A 22,545-nucleotide genomic window follows, 5' to 3' on the forward strand; every position below is an offset into this window, starting at 1 on the left:
TCTGTTTTAAATATCTTTGTGTTTTTTAATGTGTTTCACTCTCTTGTTCCCTCCCTTTGCCCTGTGGGCACTTTGAAACAGTATTTACTTGCTGTATAGGTGCCTAACAAGGCAACAATAAATAAATAAATTAATACATTTCACATAGCTCAATAAAAGCAAAAGTATTCTGAAATCCTTTTTTTACAAAGCCTCCCACAAGATGTTTGGCAGGCGGATACAGAATTATCTGTGGAATTTTGATCACCTACTTTCAATGTATTTGCCAACTCGCAACTGAATACCCACATGTAACACTCACCCCACAATATTCTATCACACACAAACATGATGTAATGTCCTCACTTGCCTGAGGATTTGCACTTGCAGATCCAGCGAAGGACAGGTGCTGCACCTTCGGTCTCAGCACAGCTTCAAATTATCCATCTGTCTCCCTCCTTTTCTCTTCTGCAGAAAAAACCTCTTTACTCTGGTCTGTCTGCCTCCGATCATGCCCCATTCACCTGCTCTTTCTGCAATGTTCCTTCTCCCTCTTTGGGCAGCCAAAATCAAAAAGCCCCCACATTTCTCTCTGTATCTTCATTTCAAATCCTTTTTTCCACCTGACCACTTCATGTATATTGCCCCACACAAAGTGTAAGAACTGCCTGCCCCTGACTGCGATGTTATATGTCAATCAGACACCTCGTCTGGGTAGGCAGACCTCCAGGAAACTTCCAGAAGTCAGAATTCTTTTCCACCCCACCTTTGAGCAGAGTTCTTGTACAATGAACACCAGAATCAATGAGTTACATTTATTCCTGCGCTAGAACCCAGACAATAGGCCTACTTTGTGCAACATGATTTTGCACATTCCACATTGCAAGAGTGGCTTTAATTCCTGCATTTATTTTCAAAGCATCATTTGAGGTTCTGCATCTGCCATCCCATTTACATTCCCGTTTGAAACCTAAGTTTGTACAACTGATTTGCACAACATGCTATGGACTCAGCTGTCCCATTCTAAACACTAATTGTATTATTGGCTTACGGGTTAATATTAGTAATTAGTCATGTTACAAGTCAGTAATTAATCCCTACACTCTTTGAAAATGTGCACTGCCCTGACAGGGTAAATCCCAAGTTACACCAACACTGTGATTTGTATGAATTCTCAGTGCTAGCTCACACAAGTGTCTCCCACAAACCCTCAAAGTTATGATTCCTGACCTATTGAAATTTGCACCATCTGAAAATTCACACCACCTAAATCTCCAACAGAATTAACCTAGACCCGTCTCTCTTGTTCGAGGTACATATCAACTCCATGCTTCTTTCTAGTTACTTCACTCTGAAATTGCACTACACATAAACATGTCTCTCCCATTTAAAAATCTTTGCTCAGAAATGTCAGCACTCATTACTGCAAAACTAGAACATTGCTGCTCCATATTGTAATAAACAAAGTGCAAATTATTCAGAATTTAGGGGCAAGATTACTCTCCAACATCAACTGCCAATATTATATAAGCTACCCTCCAGTAACTTAACTAGCTCCTTGTCCCAGAGAAATATATACATTCAAATCGTGGCGCCTTGTTCATAAGAAAACTTTCACGCTCATCCAACAAGAGGTTTCCAGATTGCATCTACGAACCCAACTGCGTTACAGACATATGATTTACTGTCCTATTCGCTCATCTTTGGAACTTCTTCCCCATTATCTTCAAGGCATAACTGACCTCTACCAGTTTCCATGCAACCAGAAGATCTGTCTCTTCTCCAAGGCTGTCTGATCACTGTTCTTCTTATTTAGTTGCTCTTTTGCGTCATTGTGATAAGTGAGCTAAACCGAATCTCTAAAAAATAAAATAAAAGGTACATTGCATCCCACATACCGTAAGCTGATTTGTTCAACTCCTAACCTGATGTAAACGTTTTTATTTAACAACAGTGGCTACCTAATATTAATTATATTGCAGGAACAGCGTTAATTTAGTATTAGTTGTATTGCAATGATGTTCCTTTCTGCCCTGGATTGAAATCAAAGAAAATCTAAATTTTCTAATGTTGCGATAAGCAAAAGTGATGCAAAGCTGCTGCAGCTTCTGAAACATTACTCATAGCTTAAATGCATTAGATAAGGTACAAATACCATGACAAAAATCCCCATACAACGTGTGCAAATGATTGCTTTGGTCTTTTTCTTTCAAGGGTATTTGTTAGAAAATGAGATCCGAGCTGTCAGACAAAATTCACCTAAGCACAGAAGCAAAAAAAAGTGAGCTACTTACATTTTGACACACGTGAGGTTCACTAGATAAACACTGTAAGCTAATGATTATCTGACAGGGATGAATCGGCGTTTGCTCAACTTCATTCAAAGTCTCAAGCTTTCTGACAGTGATCATAGTTCCCACTGCAGGACATCTTTTGTCGTGTACTCTACTTACAGCTTGTCCTTTTATGAAAGCAAGCTCGGAAAGTGCTGAGTACAGAACTTATTAATGGTGGTTAGCCTATTATAATAAAAGGCTCATTTTTCTAAGGCAACGGCAAGCTTTTAATGTCATTATTCATGAGTGACTAATGCATTCAAAGGAGAGGAGTGCTGATCCCGCAGGACATCATGATCGGTAGAAACATATTAAAATTGCAAATAAGTAGTTTTAACATCTTACTGAAATACTATGGAGCAGTACATGCAGACAAACAATTGCATTCCTTTTCAATATATATATATATATATATTTGAAACCCAAAGTGGCCACGTTCCAAGTCTGCACACATTCCTCACATGCAAGTGGAAAACAGCACTTCGATGAAGGTACAACTATGTTATTCACGGCAGAAGTGGCAGAGCACAGTGCTGGGTCATGTTTCACTAGTACTGGCGCCTCGTCAACAGTGAAACACATTAAAAGCAGCTAGGGCTCCTGTCCCTTTGCAGGAGGATCCTGCTGGCGAAACTACGGCCCTTGTATCAGCAGATTAATTATGAAATCACAAGGAATATAAAGACATGGTTCACGAGGTGTATAAACCTCCTGGCAAACATTAATGTGATCTCATACGGAACCCACAGAGTGAAAATCAAGTTATGGAATTATGACAGGATCAGCACCACTGAGGAGTACACTAGTTTAAAGTTATATCACCAGGTGGTTTGCGATGTGAAACCATGGAATACAATCTCAGCCTACCTTTGTAAATTCCCAAATGTGGGGCTAAGGACCCCAGTTTTAGGGTTTTCACTACATTCGGGCTTGACCAATGACATTATTGGTGCACATAATGGGGTTCCTCCTGATTTTTTAAATTGCCACTTCTCGAAGGTGCGTAACCAAATATAAACTTGGAAGCATGTGACAGTGGAATGTAGTGGATTAACTGTGCTTCAAGAATTGCACTTTGATAATTTTTCTAAAGAGTATAGGGTAAGGAACGGTGAGGAACGGTGGAACAAATAAATGATGGGGAACCAGACTTCGCTGATTCTAGCAGTATTGAAATATTTGGATGCTGTCTTTCTCAAATTATGCCCGATGGGGGCTACACTATCAGTTGAACGCACCTAAGAGAGCTTTGTAGCTTTTTTTATGGTGGTGGCATGTGCAAAGTTTACTGGAATTGGATTATTAACAAATATGGTAATTCTGGTTTGGCTTTGAACTAATTACTTTGCAATTATTAGAGTATGTGGTAATAGAAATGTAATCACATTTTAAAAATGGTTATGAAATGGTATCTGATTTTCAAGAATTTGAACACTCAGATTTTAATGTTCATGTGTAATATTGGCTGAAAAATGACTGTATTAATGTTTTATTTTCGTTTTTAATGTTATTTGTATGAATAATGTTAAATATGTTATTAGTGTATGTGAAAGGTTCTTGGAACCAAAGCACACTAATAAAAAAAGAGAAAAAACAGCATATATATGCACAATTGCCAGCATAACCTTTCTTTTCATCCTCTGCTGATGATAGATTAATTCACAATGGCACACGCCGATGAAAACCAGATTATACAGACAGTGAACACATACTTGTGTCATTGTATGACAAAGCCAAGGTTTGTCAGCTCTAATTAAAATTCTCTCTTTTCGTAACGGCCTACACACTGATAATATTTCATATGGCGTGGAAGCTCGTTTCAACATGGACGAACCTCAAGCAAACATCACAAAAATAGTGCACACAAGTAAGTGGACAGACACGTCAGAGTTTTTTCACCATTCACGCCAGAGGTGAACACAAAACAAGGGTGAAGGGTGCAGATTAAGTAGTTTGTGCATATAAAACTTGGGGTTATCAATGTTCTGCACATAATAAAGGTTACTTATTTTTTCTCAGTCGTGTTCACTATACAGTGAGTCCAGAGTACTGTAGTGTATTGGATCATAAGGATTTGTGTATGCAAAGACAATCTTTTAGAGAATACATGTTAGCACTGGGCTAAGTCCCCCACAAATAAACCACAATCGCCCCAAGACCCATTTATATCAATACGAGGTAGTCCACCCTACTCTGTAGAAACAGGGTGGAATTAACAATCTGTTTAAGTGGTACCATAGTGGTCAATTCATATATGAAGGTAATGAGCATTCATGGTAGTTTTCCTAGTTTAAGAAATGATCAACACATATATTATAAAAAAGATTATAGACTTTGGGCTCTGAGTAAATAATACTGTCCATAGTTAAACTGAAATGTAAAGTTCCTCGTATCTGTTGTCTGCCCCCGGGAACTTGGTGTTGAGATCAAAAACCATTGTGCCTCCGGTATGTCTCAAGAGTTTAATTCTGTCTTCACTGCTGGCATGTATGTCATTGCGAGTTGCTCCAAAGAAAGAGAAGCCTAGGTTTTATGCACGTCCATTGGGCATGTGGTGTATTGCTTTCCAACACCCTCACCTCACAAGGTTGCAGATTAGGATGCCTAAAATATGTGTGCTATCGCTGATTACGCTTTATGATAGTCTCCTTTTCATTACAGGGTTTGTATATTCTGGGACATTCATTGCATTTGGTCCTGTTTTGAGCTTTGAGGAATTAAAAAACAAATAGCTTTTTTATTGAAAGATACTGAGTAGTTGTGTGATCTTTAAGAAAGATTTAGAAAGCTCTGAACTACCGTATTTTTTAAATTATGGTGATTTTCGAATGTTCCTCTTTCAATATTGATGTCTGGATTCATCTCGTTGTCCACATTTAGAAAAGTCAAGTGATTCAGTATCTGCTACTTCCTGACATTTGTCCCTGAACATGGAGATCCTTCATGGATTGCTATTTGTTTCTGTGCTGATTCAATCAATCATTTGTTTATCTGTTTATTTCAAGGAGTTCTTCTCTGTGTCTTTCTTCTGATGTAAGAAAGACCATTTCAATGCTGTTTGGGAATATCTCTTATTCTTGAAACAGATGGCAACTTTTTCGCTTCTTCCATGAAGTTAGTTACTTCTGAGCAGAGTCGGAATTGGGCATACAATTGTCTCGGGCACCAATGTAAAAGGGGTCCACATTTGCAAATGGCAATTCGTTCCTTTTGTGACAGACTGTTTGAATAGCAAACAAGGGGCAGATTTTTGATAAAATGTGATGCACATAGTGCAATTTTAAAAATATGTATTCAGGAACAATGTTAAAAACTACTAACCGCCTAGTGAAGTAACTCATCAAAGTGACCCACTTTGACCCCAAAAACAGGCCCATTGTTGCATTTTGCATTTTTCGTTCAGGCTTATATTGCCCTAACGGCCAGTCTGAGCCTGCTTCCGAGCAATTATGTTTGGTAGTATTAAACCACCATACTGAATATTTCTCATTAGGCTTTTTGGGTCACCATTGCTGGCTTGAAGAACATAATTTCCGCTAGTTGGATTTTAAATTATTTCATTGTGAAATGTATTGTTCTTGAAATTAACACAGGTGGCCAGGTAGTTGAATGTCTTCACACTGTTCTCCTCAGTGAATTGGAAGTGAATTTCATGGTTATTTCTCATAGCTACAAAGTCCACACATAACATTTCATATCTCATTCAGATGATTAATAAATCATCTATGTGGCCAAACACTATCGTCTACATGGCATAGTATTCCGTTTTTATCCAAATACCATCCTCCTGCCTAAGGTGTGAAGGTCATGCCCTCAGCTGTTCTACGTCTTAGAACATGGTAGATGCTCTCAAACAGAAAGACATTGTTGGATAGGTGAAAAGTTAGAATTTGAATAAGTATGTTTGGCCACTCCGAAAAATTCAAGGGCACAGATTTTATTTTATATTCACAGGCCTTTATGCTTTGTGATTTATTTCCCTGTCTGGGCCTGGAAATCACAAGGGCAGTGACTCAGGGGGCAGAGTGCCACCCTGACTAAGTGTATATTGGCTCTGGACGAGGAAGGGGAGAATCACCCAGTCACTTTTTCTAGTCTACAGCATATGGCAACGCACAGTCACATTGCCTCTCACAGGTCACTCATGAAGGTCCAGTTGCGCCCCACCTCACTGGCAGATCAGGACAAACCAGCACTAGAGCACTCAGGAGGATAGCTCAGCGGCAACGTGCTCACCTGGGAAGCAAGATGACACGGAGCAACACAGGTTCGATCCCCGGGTCCGTACTTAGAAACCTCTGAATATTAAGCGCCTTATAAATATCCTATCGTATCATATTGTTATATTCTAATATAGGCTCTTGTCATAGTCTGCAGACCAGTGGGAACGCTCTTACTTTTTAACAGAGAGAATGAAGCTTGCCAAAGCCAGGCCTAAATCTCAATTACTGCAAAGGAAGTGTTTCCCTTTCAGGAAGAACCTTTCTGTGTGATTGACTAACATTAGGGAGTATGGTGCTACTATTGCCAGATCACCCAGAGCAGAGGATTTTTCTTTGACAGTTTGCAGGATCTGCAAGAATGAAATGGCCCAATGAATACACTATTTCGTACCTAGAGTTTCAAAACCACATAGCAAATGACACAGGAAGCAGCAATACAACATCAATGCATCCCAGAAATGGAAATGGAATCTAATGTTGGAGAAAGAAATTATCATGCTCTCTGTGCACACCATGCTACTAGTCAAGTACACAATATAGCATGTTTCTAGGTAGTGATTCACGTGCACACACAACACAACATTGTTCACCCAGGGCTGGCAGCCTAAGGGAAGGTCAGAACAGCAAATTGAAAATCCAAAATGGGGGGCAGTCAGATATAATTTGGTCCCACCTTCTGAGCCCAAAGCAACCCTAGGTGCATTCGGGGAAGCTACAAAATCCCAATCTCTTGCTCAATCTACACACACAGGTGCAGAGCCTCAGAAAAAGGCCCATTCGGAAAAAGGAACTGTGGTAATGGCGAGCAATGACACGTGACATCAAAACACAAATCATTCTCACAGATTGGATTTATTAGGTAATGGTCAAGGGAAGTGGTTTTTAGCAAAACACTGATATATTCTATGGAAAGGTCTACAAACAATAGGGATATTTCCAAAGCAAAATGTGTCAGGAGTGTGCCAACATACATTGGGGCTACCTCTGTGTGTCCAACACATTTGAAGACAAGTGTCCAAATCATAAAGTTACCTACTTCAAAAGAAGTACTTGGCCTCTAGTCCTGCTTCGGCATTTATTTTATTTATTTATTTATACTGCGCCGGAGCCTGCAGGCATCAGGGCATCACATGTACACGCAGAATCACATTAGACACACAGGTTACAGGACAACATTAGTCTATAGATTTTCAGACGGGCTTTGGATTAGATTAAGAGAGTTATCTAAACAAGTGGGTCTTGAGTTTCTTTCGATAGGTTCTGTATGAGAGCTCTAGTCTTATTTGTGGTGGGAGGTTATTCCATAAGGTGGCAGCTTTGGGGAGAAAGTCTTTTCCGAGTACGTTGGTTTTTCTGAAACTGGTTGTTATGAGGTTGCCCTGAGCTTCAGACCGGAGTGCCCATCTCGGTACATAGATAACCAGTTTCTTCTTGAGGTATGCTGGGGATTTCTCAGGAACACACCTATGGGGTAGCGTCAGGGCTTTGAACTGAATTCTATCTTTGATAGCAAGCCAGTGTAGATTTCTTCATTCTTCACTGATGTGTTCTGTTTGCCTTTTTCCTTTGATGATTCTCACAGCCCTATTTTGTATTTTTTGACATTTTGCAATGTGCCTTTTGTCTGCTCCAAGTAGCAGGGCATGACTCAGGACCAGTCACTGGGTATGCCTGCCATACAGTAGCCAGATCTCCTTTGGCTGGTGCTTTGTATTAGCCTTCTTGAGAGCAGAGAGAGAACTGTTGGTGGCTGGCCATGGGGTGGACTAACTCATTCCAGGTAACAGGTCTCCCCTTTATCCAGGGTCGATCTGTAAGTGTGGCAACATCTGTATAAACTTCCCCCCAAGATTTTTCCACCATTTCCACTTTCTTCTTCCTCCTTTCATGTTGGATTATACTGGCCTAAATATGAATTGGACAATGATGCACTATACTCCACCGGATGTGCGCCAGGGGCCATCGACACTACACCCCACACCTGAGGAGTACGACACCGGATATTGTCCGAATAGAGCCACTGACCCGGAAATGAAGAGCCACCCCGTCCCAGGCGGATAGTCGGAAATGAAAGATGGACTACAATTGTTTACAAACAGATGTAGAACCAATATAAGGACACAAGACACAAGACTGTGAGGGGATATAAGGAAAGGCAAACTGGAGGCAGGTTGGGTTATTAGTTTGGGTGGTGGGCTAATAGGATGCTATCAGTTTATACTGTTTGCAACATGTAAATAAACATAGTCTTGCTTTGTCCATTTTCGATACAACTCTTCAGTCATTTTATCTGATTCTTACGTTCATACTTCATATATACCGAATAAAATAAAAAAAAACCTTTGTTTGTCTGAGCGTTTGGGAAGTTTAACCATTTACACCTTTTATGCTTACAAAATCATGACACTTAAACCACTTCAGTTGACTAGACGTTTGCATGCACAATATTGTAACTGACAATAACTTACCCCAATGAAGAAATCTGCAATTAAAAAACCATTGATGTTACCTGAAGAGAAAGGAACAAACCATATTCAGTTCACACTGCTTCAGTAGGATTACTTACATGCAGATAATTATAACGAAAGCAGAGAAGCTATAATGATATGCCAGTTAAACACACAGTGCTGTATCAATTAAAACAAATTCATGGAGTAATTCATTACTAATTGTTAATATGTTCTGATGAGGGAGTTTAAGAGCTCCTTATTAAAGATCTAACATATAAAACAAATATAAACCTGGAAAACAGTCAATAATTTCGTTAATGTGACCAACAATTACATAATTAAAGTGAGTACTTCAGAGAGTGCATTGCAGTGTTAAGGTGATCAAGGGTGCGTAATAAAGATATTTTCAGGTGGGATTCTGCGCAGAGTGCAGACCACATAGTTTCACATTTGACACATAGTTCCCATGTGCACCATATCACACACTATAAGTCCCAGCCATGTGTTCAGGTGCATCACTGTACCAGCGTGCACCACAGCTACTGAGCTCAGATGCACTTAGAACATGTCAATCTTACCCACCACTTTATGATGTTGTGGATGGCTATCTTTCAGCTTTAATTGGGCTGTGATTCTCCAAGGGAATGGCACCAGGGACTGCACCATCATTAAGGGCACCTCAGCCTCCCAAGTAAAGCAAGTGTTCAGGCGTTAATTTGCACACATCCAGATGGAGTGGCCCTAGACATAATATATGTCTTTGCAAAAGCAAACCATCACCTTACATTTGCCATCAGTTCCAAGTCACATTTACAGGCAGCTCAACAGGGAGGTAGGGAGTGCATTGTGTGATTGCCCCCCTGTTGGGATATATCTGAACAATGATTCCTCACACTCTGAAAACACAGAGTAAAGCTGGTGGCCTTCGAATTCCAGGCACAACGCACAATCATTATACCATAGATTCTTGCATGTTGCATTTACATTTCATCGCTTAAAGGCTTTAAATATTAAAATAATTTTTGCTGAGAGTGACAAAAATAAACTAGATGTTTTTAAGTGAGCAAGGTTGAAAACTGTTAACAGAGGAAGGCATTTGCTATATTATTAATTTAAATTGGAAATGAGTAACCTCAGTTGAACGTTTTGTGTTATTAAGGTAATTAAATAGAGCAAACCTAGTTCGAAAGGAATGGAGCGCTGAACAATAAAGGCAGTGGAACAAGGGGGAGGGGACGCTTTTCGGTCTCTGGTCCTCATTTGCTTGTGAAGTGTTCCTTGAAGAGCAGGGTCTTCAGAGCTTTACTGAATCACAGGACTAAGAGGGACATCCTGATGCTAGAATGAAGCATATGTTGCTGTAAGGAAAAAGTAGTAAGACTCAAACACAATGTCATTGTGGTGGTTGGCAAAGACTTTTGTTAAAGTAAAAAGAGGGTTGGAGAAAGTCCTATCTCACCCTGACTCTAGAACGGGTTTCCATGCCTCAACAAAACTAAAGGATGTCTGTGTCAGAATGTCCAAAGTAAAATTCTCCATCCTGTGTTCAAATCCTAACCTGGCCCTTGCATGCTAAACTCAAGATAAAGAGAAATATTCTTTCAGCTGATCGTCTGCAGCTCTTTTGCAAAGTTCCAACATAAAGTTCCAAAAGGTGCAAAGAGAAATAAACAACCAACATTCCACAAATCCCAGGGCATGATTCCCATCCCCTGAGTTTCACAGGCTCTTTACAGTTCAAAGTTTCAAAGGGTATGGTTCTTCCCTTGATCTCTTTCTCAGTTTCACAATTCACAATCCCAAGAAGTTATTTTGCTTGTCTTGGTTTCTCAGAGTTCTCCAATTGTACCAGAAGGAATGTCTCCCTTCCCCTGGTTGCAATGTTAACAGTACTGAGAGTCTGCCTTTCATCTCTTGCCAAAACACAATTTTTTATGCCATGGGGAATGCCTCCCTTTCCCTGGCCACAATATTCACAGTACCAAGACTTTGTCTTTCTTTCCTGGCAAAACTTAGTTTTCAATCACTAGGGGAATTACTCCCTTGCCCTAGTCACAATGTTCAAGTTTCAATTCAGGGGGAATGCCTCCCATCCCCCGGATTTCACACACTCAAGAAGCTGACTCCCTCCTCTTGATCTCCTCAGTTTATATGCAGCCCTTCTCCTGGTCACAATGTTCAAGATCCAACTCCAGGTGGAATGACTCCCTTCCCGTGGGTTTCACAAATTGAAGAGGATGACTCCCTCCTCTTGATCTCCTCAGTTTATATGCAGACTCTTGGCAAGCATGGGGGTGACTTCCAGACCCTCCTCTGTCCGTCTGGTACACTCTCCTTCTTCGCTTCCAAAAACCTGCTTTAACACAATACAGTGCGTGCCCCAGACTCGCAATCAGATTTCCTGGTGTACTCTCCTACCAGTACTTTCTCAACTTGCTCACGTGTATGTGGGTGTGGGTTCTAGAATCCCAATCAGTATGTCTGGTATACTCCCCTGCCAGGACTTTCTCAATATGTAACAGTTTCACAGTTTTATATTTTCTTTGCTAAAGCCAGTGTGTCCTCGGCCCATTCCCACGCATCATTCAACAATTACCTTGTTGTCCCAGCTGTCCTGCTTGGTTTCACCCAGTTCATGTAACTTTCCTTTAATGGTCTCCACAGTCTGAAATTCTCCCAGCCCCTCACTTCCTTCTGTTGCAGGTGTTTCGTCGGCACCCCAGTACCTTCAATGCCTTGTCCTTCGTTCCACAGCTTCCTCTGGTCTTGGCCTCCACGCGGAGAACTTCAGGCTTCCAAGCCTCGTGTGACGGCACCTCCAAAAGCTTCCTTGATCCCTGCTGCAACTTGCTTCTTCTCAGTTTCCTGACCCGTGTCGGGAGTGGTGTTTCTCCATGTTTTTTGATGCTTGATGTTTTAAATGTCCTGGCACCTATTGGATCCTTCCAACAACTAGAGCACATCTCTAGCTTCTCCACTTCAGTGCTCTGCATTGCTGTAGTGTTCTTCTTCATATCAGTCATTCTACTACAAGAGTATGAAAGAGCCTTGTTCTCAGTCCAGACTAGATGTTCAGGTTTTATATTACAGTATACAAAACATTAATGGATCGACCGAGACAGTAACTCGCTGCTAATTTACAAGAAACTGTGTTCTAAATTCAAACCTGAAGGCAGATGCCAACATTATCGTCTATGATACCAACAATTGAAACTCTGAATCATAAATGAGTAGGTAGGTGATTAACATAATTTTCTGTTCAGATCAAATCATTATTCAACATTATACTTCAATGTACATAATACATGAATATACACTCATTTGTAAGAATACTAACACAGTTGCATAGCTGAGTGTCGAGACAATACAATGCAACATGAAACAGAACCTGCTCTATGATTTATTCATTTATTCAATCACTCATAACTAATCCTGCGTATGTTTATGAATACTTATCACAAATAAATCATAATTCATAATAATTGAAAAAATCCATTGTGAACACCGATGGAGAAGCCTGAACATCATTGAGGGAGCCATCACATGTTTTGATGTCCATAGGGTGGTGCTCAAGATCTGTTAAGTGTATTCATTGAGGTTTTGCGAACAACTTATATGTGTAAAATGAGCCGAACCACGTCTTCATCAGGGCAATGTAATATTATTTTGGATTCCTACAAATAAAATAAATGGAATCCCTATTGTGTGAGAATAAATCAAATTTGTGTAGATCAAATAATCAGAACTAAGTGTACGTATATTCAACCAAACATCAATTCCGAGGAGAGAGAAAACAAATGTTCTGTACCCAAAGTGTACTTGGTGACCACATCTGCCACAAAAGTGACACAGAGGAGAGAAAAAGGTGGAATTCGCCAGTGTCTAAAATAAGATAAGGGCCATATGACAGGCAGGGGGCTGCACAGGCGTGCCCAACATTGCGAAATGCAAAACATGTGGGAAAACCCAATAATGAGCGCCTAGTGCCCACCAAGGGGCCTCAAGTCCAAACATGAAAGAGAATATATGTATGTGGTGTGTCCGAGGTTAACACCATTTTTAGGAAGTGGCAACCCAAACATTGACAACACTCAAGAGTCACAGCACTATTTCTAAGGCCACATGGATAAGATACACTGATAAATCATGTCTGTAATAAACGTATTGAACATTAATGTAGGCAAAATTGCACTTTCCATCATGAAACTAATCCATCACCTGTAAATAATTCAAAAAAAGGGAGGCAAATATTACCTCTAATTATTGGGTACGGAACATCTACTGTTGAACTGGCACCGAAGGTTGTTGCATGCTGCAAATGTCAGCAATAGCCAGCATGCTACTGTGAAATAAATGCCGACCAATGTAAGCACATGGAGAGTATCATGTTTTGGCGCTCAACAGAAAAGATACAACCACTGTTATCTCGCGATGCAGTATGTAAATACTCTAATTTACGGAGTACTGGGAGAGTTAGGCACTCATACATGTGTTAAAGAACTGCTGTGTCTGCAAGGATGGGCTTCGAGACGCCATATATTGACGTTCACCAATGGTCGTGAACATTGCAGTTTGTAACCATGGCAGCTCACTAATCGGAAAGACACAGAATTCCATGTATTACATCAAGCGTGAACCGGTGCGCTGTATTTAAATGATTGGGGCGCCTTTGTTTTAACAACACAATTCTGCTTGTAATCAAATGGTAGTGATGGTTCTGCATCGGTTTTGATCAATTTCTGACTGAGATGGAATCCGTAGAAAATGTTCGGCAAAAAACATATAGCATTATAACGAACAAGGAGAGCGGGGATGTCCGCCAAACCTTTGTTTGCTATAATGGCATTGAGGGTTGCTGGATGGGGAGCCCGGATTTCTAAACAATACATTTTAGAGAAAAAAAGGACCCTGCGGTACCGGTTCCTGTCCAGGTTAGTGGAAGGAACTTGCGTTGCAGGGAGACATGGGAGTCCACATCACACAACGATGCGTTCCGCCAAAAGTTAAGCCTGGGTGGGGTTTAAGGGGATAATATCAGAAACATGAAAATTCCAAAAGGGAAATGCGGTTGAGTAAACTTAGGTTTTTCCTCCCACTGACTTTTCCTTTTGACATTTTCACATATATCCGACTGAGGTTGCTTCTTCTTTCAGGATTTGCTGCCTATGCTGCCTTTTATAATTGGCCAACCTATTCTGACTGCTTGTCTGTGAAGGTTATTGTGGGCACAAAATGTGGTTGCACATGTGATTGTCAGTCTGTGCTCTTCTTTGCTTATTTGATAAAAGTCTGTCTCTCAGAGAACTGTTAGCTCTCTTGGGTGCATGCCTCTATCAAACAATTTGACCTGCAGTTTGTCAGCCTCTCTGGAATAGACAGTATTGTCTGTACAGTTACATCTGTGGCTTAAAAACTATCCTTAGGATAGGGATAGTCTCAAATTGAAGGAATGAAAACTACCCCAATCTAACAATGTGTTTCTGTCAGTATACTTGTTGCATGTTCTCAATTTTAAATGAGTATTGTCATTCCAGATGATAAGATCAAGAAAAGAGATACTATTGTTATCGTGTTGTGAAGAAAAGAAAATGTGTGTTGTGCAGGTATTCAACCATTGTTCAAATATATGTAGTTCTGTTATGGAGCCCTTCCATATCATAATAACATCATCTGTGCACCTTTTCCATAACAATAGGTTTGACTTGAGTTGGTTGCATAGATTGTTGGCATAGCTACATTCAAATGAATCCATGTGCAGATTAGCTATACTGGGGGCAAATATGGACCCATACTAGTTCCTTTGATTTAAAGAAACAGATCATTCTTGAAAATGAAAAAGTTCCCGGTAAGTGCTATTTCAGTGAGCTCCATCAGAAACGCGGCAGGTGTTCTCACGGGTTCCTCCCTCGGATCTAACACATACTCAATAATGTTTAAAGCTTCTCCCTGAGGTATGTTTGTATACAAACTCCCGTTGTCAAGGGTCATTAAGAGTTGTGTTACATAGTCAAAGGCATAAATTATGTAGGAGCAGTCCAAATAAGGTCGTGGTCTGAGAAACAAAAGGTTTGAGAAAAAAAAAAACATTGGAGAAAGGTTAAAAAATGGAACCTATGCTGACACAAAAGGCCTTTCAGGTGAATTTACAGGATCTTTGTGTATTTTAGGAAGGATATATATATTGCAGGCATGATGGAATCCTCTCTCGTTAGGTATTCAGATTCCTGGTCTGTAATCCAATCTTCCTCTCTGCCTTTCAGCACAAGTGATGTAATTTTATATTACAGTATGCTATACAGGATTGGGAAATTGATGGTTTGGTGTCATACTCTGAGATGAAAGGGGGATACCATGTTCCATCTAGTGAGTCAACCTCCCTCCCACGAGGGTTGTCTCCCCCTTTGTGGTCCTCCATCAGACAGCCCCCCCGGATCATGATCAGGTAGCAGCTGCCATTCCCTGGCCACATAGTGAGAGAGTTTACCCGGGGAGGCAGTGATGAGGTCACTACATTCATCACGTAGCGTATACCAGATGCCTCCTACTACAGAAGATGTGACGGAAGCAATTAGATCGCTAGCCACAAGCAAGGCCCCCGGGAGCGACGGCCTCCCGTCCGAATTCTATAAAGCATATGAAGCAACCCTCACCCCGATCCTACACAAGGTATATATGGAGGCATATGAAAAAGGGATCCTACCCAACTCCATGAAGGAAACGATAATAATCCCTATGCTTAAACCGAATAAACCCCACACCGACTGCAACTCATATCGCCCACTAGCGATGTTAAACTACGATAGTAAGATCCTGACCACCATTCTGGCCAAGAGACTGGTGAAGGTGGTGGGAACCCTGATCCATGAAGACCAAAAAGGCTTCATCCCGGGACGCAACACCACAGCCAACCTGAGGAGGCTGCAACACATTATGGCAGAGACCTACTCAAGAGATGAAGACCTGGCAGTGCTCTCGCTCGATGCCATAAAGGCCTTCGACTCCATATTCTGGGAGTGGCTGATAGAGGTGCTGAGGGAGTTTGGATGTGGTGAGGGCTTTGTGAGATGGGTCGGGGTGCTGTACAACTCGCCCGTAGCAAGAGTGAGAACCGGTGGGACGATGTAGAAATCCTGGGAGATACAGCGGGGCACCAGGCAGCGATGCCCGCTATCACCGATGTTATACATCTTAGTCCTAGAGCCGATAGCCATTTATTTTAGGAAACAGTTCTTCGATACAGGCATCAGGCATTACAATGATCACTCCATAATATCACTCTATGCAGACGATGTACTCCTGTACCTGAAGGACCCTCAGCTCAACGCACAAGTCACATTGGACGTCATCGACAACTACGCACAATACTCTGGGATTAAATTCAGCAGGCTAAAATCCTGTGCGTTTCCACTGGCCAGACTCAGGGGCTTGATGGAATCTGATTTGCCAGATGTTGGGATAAAATGGCAACCGGAGACGTTCCGATACCTAGGAGTCAGCGTGAAACACAGCCCGGAGCTCACACATGAACACAATACTGCAGCAGTAATAAAAGGCCTCCGCAAATCCATGAAATTTTGGTCAAAACTACCACTTGCAATGATGGGCAGAGCTGCAATTGTCAAAATGATAGTCCTCCCTCGATTCTTGTACTATTTTGTGAACCTTTGCCACTATATCAGACCACCCTTCTTTAAGAAGCTGGAAACACTAATCAGGGACTTCATATGGGGACCTTCTAGACATAAACTATCTTTAACTACACTTACGCTGCCTTACAAAGAAGGTGGGATACAGCTCCCTGACCTTCAAATGTACTATTTAGCAGCACAGCTCAGCCACGTGACGAGGTGGCTCTTAGACGAATCGACCACTGAATCAGGGCTACTGTGACAAACACCCTCCAGGCTGTTCCCCAAAGAGACTCTCTGGAACCCTCTGGAACTGACACAGATGTCCCCATGATCGTAACACTGGGCAGGCAAATATGGTCCAGAACCTGCTTCATCCGGCAATTGAAACACCCCTACTCCCCCAACGCCCCCATCCTGGCAGACACATGCAGGACCCAGACAGATCTCACAGTAGCCAGAAGCTGGGAAAGAGCCGGAATCTATACATGGGGAGACATGTTCGAAGAAGGCACATTCAGAGAATTCGAATCACTGCAAGCAAATGAAGGACTCACAAGCGGTCAGTTCCTATGGTACCACCGACTCAAATGGACTGCCAAGAAACAATGGAACATCTGGCCAGAGGAACCTACCCCAGACCCCCTTCTACAGGAGATGCACAACCTCACAGATGGCTGGAAACCAGTGACCCAACTCTACAGTCGGCTGATGGACAAACCCAACCCCAAAATCGCAACATTGAAGGAAAAGTGGGAAGAAGATCTAGAAATTACACTGACGGACAAAGAGTGGGAAAGAATATTACTTTACCCCAAAGAGGTGTCTAGAAACGTCAGATTCAGGCAGATTCAATTGAACGTCTTATATAGGACGTACATGACTCTGCAGAGAGTGGCCAACTTCAACAAACGGACACCATCAAAATGTCCCTGTTGTGCAGACGACAAAGCAGACTTGGCCCACATGTTCTGGACTTGTACCAAGATGATGAAATGTTGGTCCAGAGTAAAACAGACTTGCACGGATGCTGGTTTAATCAGATACGAGTGGAACCCAAAAGAATGTTTACTAGGAGCCCACCCGAGGGTGAGCAAATATAAGCATGTAGTCAAACTGATGGACATCGCCTGCATCCTCGCAAAAAGAACCATAACAATGGCATGGTAGTCACTAGAGGGCCCGAGACACGAACGCTGGATCAAAGAGCTGTAAAGATGGACCGAGGCAGAGACTAGAGCCTGACAAGATGGAACCAACGCAGGTGGGGATAACGTGAACGACACTCTTGATTCGTGGAAGGCCCTGCTGCGTGACATACACTTCACTGCTGATCATAAATCCCCCTGAGAATGCTTCCAGACCAACACAGCCGAACTAAGAACCATCTAAGCATTGGGTGCCCCCCGACCTGGATCCTCCCCAGCACCCAAACTGTTAGCCGCCTGCCCCCCTGCCCAAACAGACTGCCGAAAACACTATACCATATCACAAAGACTGTTTTGGTTAATCGTTTAGTATGTTAATATTTGTTAACTGTTAATGTTTGTATATATATGTACAAATGCCAATAAAATACGTTATAAAACAAATACCAGATGCCTCCTGATTTAGGATCTCTACAATTAATTTCATAAACGGACTTTCAAAAAATCTAGAAAGCAAAAACAATTATATATTTAATGCCCCTTTCTTTATGATATAAGCCATTCACTTTGAGATAGTTTGTCTCCGCAAATGTAAAATGCAAATTCTGATTTCTTATGAAATTCCCAATTAAAGATACATAAATACTTGTTTAGAAAATGCATTTTTCTTCACATATTGAATACACATTTAAAAATCCAGCAAACATTGGGCCATTAGGTTAAACAATGCTGCATTCAAATAGACACATTCTGATGAACAATCATATGTTATTTATCAGAATTGCACATCCATAGCTAAAGTTATTTCTAAAACCAACATGTTAACAGAAATCAACAACTCACTTAGAAAGGCGAGGAGCCAAATGTAAGCTAGGAACTCCTTCTGCTATTATTTTGGACCCTGAGGACAATTTGAACTATTGTGTGACTTTCTGTGCACGCTTTTCTAAAATTCAAGCCAATCAGGAAGTGCATCCAGTTGAATATTGCTGCATCATATTAGTCTGATGTGGGAGGAACAAAGAGTATATTACGTTATCAATCTTTGGAAAAAGAAGAGAGATCACTGTTTACAGCCAACAGACACCCAAACAATTGGCAAAAGAAACCTAATCGAAATTGCAGACAGGGTACTGTGTCACCTTTGAGCACAGCAGTGCATATCGAGAAGAGCTAGATAGGGGCAGAGCTTGGGTACATACACCTTGTTCCCTGGATGCATCGGTCGGAATCTGGAAGTGCACTGTTAGTTCCTGTTATCTAGTGCTATTGTGCTCCACCCAGGGCACAAGGGAAAAACACCACTAGAGGGTTCAGAAAAACACATCCCTGATGCAAACTCCTGCTCAACCTCTGATTCAACAACTGAGCAAAGTAAGTGTACCATTGCCCCATTGTATATTCAAATATTAAACCCCTTACAAATGTAAACCTGCAGTGGGGGGATTTCCCTCTGAAGCTAAAGTAGACAATGTAATTGCCTTGAATTATTTTAGAAGGAAGTGGTCTAAGGGAATCTGTGAATTCTATGGACTTGTCTTCATAGATCTGTCAGAGGGATTATCAAGACCACATGCTATTTAGCAATCTTATTCAATTAATGTACCAACGTTTAATCGCTTTCCATAGTGTTTAGAATATTGGGGTAGGGGTTGATTAAATTGGACAATGATGCACTATACTCCACCGGATGTGCGCCAGGGGTTTCAGAAACCTGTTTCGGAATGGATTATACTTTTCGGTGCTCATTTCAAAACCAAATCTATTTATAAAAAAATGTTTTTTTATATTTCCTTAGCTAGAAAACATCCTTATTCAAATGAAAACATGGTTTGAAGTTAGGACATTAATTTCTCACACTTCCGAATTATTTGTATAGAATCATTATAGGAAATACAGGTGCACTTGATTAGGAGGTATCTCTTGTACAAAAGTCGGATGTACATATATTTGTGCATGCTTATTCTTACCCGATATGATTGCAGTGGTTTCCTCATACTGGTCTAACGTTGCCTTATTTTAGCTTTGAAATACCTTTCATATGAATTCTTAAATAATGTTATGCTAGATATTCAAATGAATACAATATATTAATTTGTGATTGTGAAGAGCCATTCACACATTATAATGTATGTAGACTTGGGTGTCACTACAGTTGTCAAGAGGGCACCTGTGGCCTCTGAACCAGCTCGGTGCCACTGGTGGAGCAGGTGCTGTGAATCAGGATAATGATGGAGCAGGTACAAGTACACACTATGCTTTGGCATGCAGCTTATTACGGGGGAATCTGATCATCAGATTTCCCTTTAATATTTAATAAAAATCAAAAAAGCCCAGGGGGTTCACACCATTGCCAGATGGCAATTCATCACTCCCTGAAGCCATGCCATTGTCCCTACCAGGGGCTGGGTCCCAACCTGGCAGACGTCAGGCCCTGAGTTCAATGGAGAAGCCAGGACAGAGTTGGGGAGAGAGAGTATGCAGCTGGCTGCCCCTGCATGGTCTGCTTGTGTCTCTTTAGCAACACGTGAGCTCTTATATGCAAAAAGATTAAGATTGATAACATGAATGCTTATCTGCATGCATGCAATGTTATCTCATATCCCAGATGGAGAAGGGCTTAGATGATCATGAATTCCAACCTCCCTGTGCCATCTCATTGTATGTATATTTCATCAATGCTTAATTATAAACCTAAAACCTTGTACCAAATACATTTATTTGGAACATTGCACTATATGATGCACAATGTGGATCAATGTTTTCCAAAAGCTCAAGGGGATGGGAGACAACTAAGATATAGTGGTCTTTGCTTGATACTCTTGTTAGCTGCTAGTCATATACGTATTTTACGCTCCAACCATTTGAAAAGATCACAAGTTGCCACTGACCCCGATATATGGTATGGACCATCTACTGGGCAGCCTCAGCTTCTTTTATGTGCACGAGGAGCATATTAATGAATGCATTGACGCTACTATTTGAATGTGCCATTGGAGGTTCTGTTCTTCTTACAGAAGGAGGAGCAAGGCCCCTTTGGAATACTAAGCTGCTTGGGAAACTTAAATGTCGGCAAGATAGTGATGATGCCATTTTGCCACACCTTTCACTGATAAAACACTGATAGCATTTAAAAGGTCCTACCGATCTTAACCCTGTTTTGGAAAATATATATATATCATACAGTATAGCGTAAGCAAACTAACATTGCTTAGAGGTATACATATTACTGCCAATGACAAAGTCACTTGTAACGATTATACTTAATGTAGACTTTCCTGCACTAGGCAGCTCTATGCTAGTTTTACTGACCGCTTTGGTGGTCTACAAGATTCAGAACATAACAAGAACATTGCACAGTTAGATGTTTTGACTGTGTTGCTCATGGCCTCTCATACATCACATATGAACAAACATGAAAAGATTACACTCTTGTGAGGAGGCTGTTTACCAGCGTCACATGCTGATCAAGCTCTACCTACTCTTTTTGTTCCATTAGTTAGCTGACCTAGATTTTCTATATTCTGTGGAATATGAATTTTGTTGGGTCTCTTGACTCACGTTCAAGTTAATAGGCTACAACATTTGTGCTGTGGACTTAGGAAATCCAAGAGGGCGGAAAAGCCCACATTTGCGCCAGAGTCCAGGAGAACGTGCAGTTTGTGCGCACACCAAAACGGTCACCTGACCTGCCACCCACCAGTGTGAGCGTGAGGGGCCAGAAGCGCCATGAGCGAAATCAGTGCTAAGGAATATGGTGCTGTTCAAAATCTGTTGTTATTAATGTCAAAAATAGGTACAATACTGGTGCTCACCACTGCCAGAAAGCAGGCATTTTAAAACCACCAGACACTTGTGTAAAACTGAACAAATGAACCAAACCAGGCCAAAGAAAGACTTACTAAGAGGTGGATACAATGTAAAACTATATTGTGAAATGACTTGAAGGAAGTAATTGTCTAATGTATGTATTGAAAATAGCTGGGGATGTCAGCAGCTTAAGTGAATTTGGGTTTAAAGCCACTAAAATCGAAATATTTAGAATAAATGAGTGACCTACTTTTGAGTGTCACATAGGTTGAAATGGTTTAAATGTCATAGTTATAACTTAGAATCAGTGTTCTAGCTGCATGTGTAAAAATTGCAAGTTTGGTTTGAATGTAGAAAACTGGGAACCAAAGTGACATTTGGCTGAAGCCTGGCTTGAAGAGAGTGAATTCTGCCTGGCAACTACCCCCGACAGGAGTTGAAACTTGCTCAGCCACTCTTCCCAGGCCTGGCTGCATTCTGCTGCCCCCACCAAAAGGAGATGACACCTCCCTGATTGAATCAGAGGAGGAGCACCTGGGGACTGCAGGAAACTAAACACTGAGCCTTCCTTGGCCCAGGCAAATGTTAAATTAGGGGGGTCGTAAATGGCTTCCTCTTGGAAGGAAATGGGGAGGGACACTGCATCTGTGAGCAACTTGAGTTGGGGGAAGTGGACAAACCAGAAATTCCACCATGTGCTTTGGAAAACCACACCCCTTTGGGGCCAGAGCATCATTTTAAAAAGATGGATAATTCATAGTACGGACTTGTCAAAATTATATAATTAATATCATTATTCTTGTGATTTTTCTGTGCACATTTTAAGAGATGTTAGGACTCTGTGGTATGTTCTTGGGGATAGTAGCAGAAAATAGGTTGTTACTCCAAATGTATGTATGTTAAAAATCTGACACATTATCATCTGATACCCATATTCCTTGTGCACATTTGTGTAACATCTGGAAAAGTTT

At 41.2% G+C, this 22,545-nt stretch overlaps 1 protein-coding gene across 3 annotated transcripts in view; it reads right to left on the reverse strand.

The window, feature by feature from the left end:
* MGAT4C (MGAT4 family member C) overlaps nt 1-22,545 on the reverse strand; it is a 1,956,087-nt gene that overhangs the window by 1,007,987 nt on the left and 925,555 nt on the right. For all 3 annotated transcript variants that reach the window (XM_069629325.1, XM_069629326.1, XM_069629327.1), the window contains exon 4: nt 9,007-9,047. The gene's annotated coding sequence lies outside the window, so the exon portion shown is untranslated. The remainder of the gene's footprint in view (nt 1-9,006; nt 9,048-22,545) is intronic.

This window comes from Ambystoma mexicanum, chromosome 12, assembly GCF_040938575.1.
Source record: "Ambystoma mexicanum isolate Mex_15411 chromosome 12, UKY_AmexF1_1, whole genome shotgun sequence".
Lineage (NCBI taxonomy): Eukaryota > Metazoa > Chordata > Amphibia > Caudata > Ambystomatidae > Ambystoma > Ambystoma mexicanum.